This window comes from Salmo salar, chromosome ssa09 (genome assembly GCF_905237065.1).
Source record: "Salmo salar chromosome ssa09, Ssal_v3.1, whole genome shotgun sequence".
In the NCBI taxonomy this organism is placed as follows: Eukaryota; Metazoa; Chordata; class Actinopteri; order Salmoniformes; family Salmonidae; genus Salmo; species Salmo salar.
In genome coordinates, this window is record NC_059450.1 from 8,424,909 (window position 1) to 8,427,399 (window position 2,491).

Genomic DNA, 2,491 nt, shown 5'->3' on the forward strand with positions numbered 1-2,491 from the left:
TAGATGGTATAGAGTACAGTATATGCATATGAGATGAGCAATGTAGGGTATGAAACATACAAAGCGGCATTGTTTAAAGTGGCTACTGGACGAGGCACTGTCGCCAGACACTCTGGACGAGGCACTGTCGACGGACACTCTGGACGAGGCACTGTCGCCGGAAGCTCTGGACGGGGACTGCGCACTGAAGGCCTGATGCGTGGGCTGGCTTAGGAAGCGCCAGACTAGGGACACGCACCACAGGGCTAGTGCGAGGAGCAGGAGCAGGACGAGCTGGACTGGGCTGACGCACTGGAGGCCTGGTGCAGGCTTTGGAGACGCCAGACTGGAGACACGCACCTCTGGGCTAGTGCGGGGAGCGGGAACAGGATACACTGGGCCGTGAAGGCGCACTGGCGGTCTCGAGCGCAGGACTGGCACCACCCTTACTGGCTGGGTACCCGCTTCCCCCCGGCAAATGCAGGATGCTTGCACCGAGCATACCGGCCTGTGGATGCTTGGCCTCGACGCCGTGCGCATCACCCCATAGCACGGGGCCTGACCAGTACCACGCTGCCTCTGGTTAGCACGGGGAGTTGGCTTATGGCTCAACCCTGGCCCAGCCAAACTACCCGTGTGCCCCCCCCCCAAAAAAAAATATGGGGCTGCCTCTCAGGCTTCCATGCCAACCGTGTTCCAGCAAAACACTCCCGGTCCTCTCCAGCCTTCCTCCATGGTCCCTCTCCGGCTAGGATCTCCTCCCAGGTCCACGACTCCCGATAGCTCCTCTCCAGCTCCTTACCCCGCTGCTTGGTCCGTTGGTGGTGGGTAGTTCTGTAACGGGCGTCGTAAGGATTGGACCAAGGTGCAGCGGGAACGTGTATACTCATCTTCTTTATTAAATCAAAAGAAGGAAAAAACAAACAAATCACGTATACAAAACAAAGAACGACACTAACAGTCCTGTCAGGTGCACAGACACAAAACAGGAAACAACTACCCACAAACCCCCATAGCACAAACACCCCTATACATAGGACCTTCAATCAGAGGCAACGAGGAACAGCTGCCTCCAATTGAAGGTCAATCAACAAACCCTAAACATAGAAGTAGAAAAACTAGACTGAACATAGAAAAACATTAACCTAGAACATAGACCAAAAACCCCGGAAAACTCAACAAACACCCCCTGCCACATCCTGACCAAACTACAATAACAAAATACTATTTTACTGATCAGGACGTGACAGGTATGGAGTACAGTATATACATATGAGATGAGTAATGTAGGGTATGAAAACATTATATGAAGTGGCATTGTTTAAAGTGCTAGTGATACATTACATCAAGATGGCAAGATGCAGTAGATGGTATAGAGTACAGTATATACATATGAGATGAGTAATGTGGGGTAGGAAAACATTTTATAAAGTGGCATTGTTTAACTTCTATGGGCTAGGTGGGACGCTTGCGTCCCACCTATTCAACAGCCAGTGTAATCCCGTGGCGCGATATTCAAATACCTAAAAAATGCAAAAACTTCAATTTTTCAAACATATGACTATTTTACACCATTTTAAAGACAAGACTCTCGTTAATCTAACCACACTGTCCGATTTCAAAAAGGCTTTACAACGAAAGCAAAACATTAGATTATGTCAGCAGAGTACCCAGCCAGAAATAATCAGACACCCATTTTTCAAGCTAGCATATAATGTCACATAAACCCAAACCACAGCTAAATGCAGCACTAACCTTTGATGATCTTCATCAGATGACAACCCTAGGACATTATGTTATACAATACATGCATGTTTTGTTCAATCAAGTTCATATTTATATCAAAAACCAGCTTTTTACATTAGCATGTGACTAGCATGTGACTAGCATTCCGACCGAACACTGCCGGTGAATTTACTAAATTACTCACGATAAACGTTCACAAAAAACATAACAATTATTTTAAGAATTATAGATACAGAACTCCTCTATGCACTCGATATGTCCGATTTTAAAATAGCTTTTCGGTGAAAGCACATTTTGCAATATTCTCAGTAGATAGTCCGGCATCACAGGGCTAGCTATTTAGACACCCAGCAAGTTTAGCACTCACCAAAGTCAGATTTACTATAAGAAAAATGTTATTACCTTTGCTGTCTTCGTCAGAATGCACTCCCAGGACTTCTACTTCAATAACAAATGTTGGTTTGGTCCCAAATAATCCATTGTTATATCCAAATAGCGGCGTTTTTTTCGTGCGTTCAAGACACTATCCGAAAGGGTAAATAAGAGTGACGAGCATGGCGCATTTCGTGACAAAAAAAATCTAAATATTCCATTACCGTACTTCGAAGCATGTCAACCGCTGTTTGAAATCAATTTTTATGCAATTTTTCTCGTAAAAAAGCGATAATATTCAGACCGGGAAAGCCTGTATACGTACAAAGAGAGAGAAAATAAATACATCTCGTGCCCTCGTGCACGAGCGTGAGTCTCAGAGTACTCTGACCAG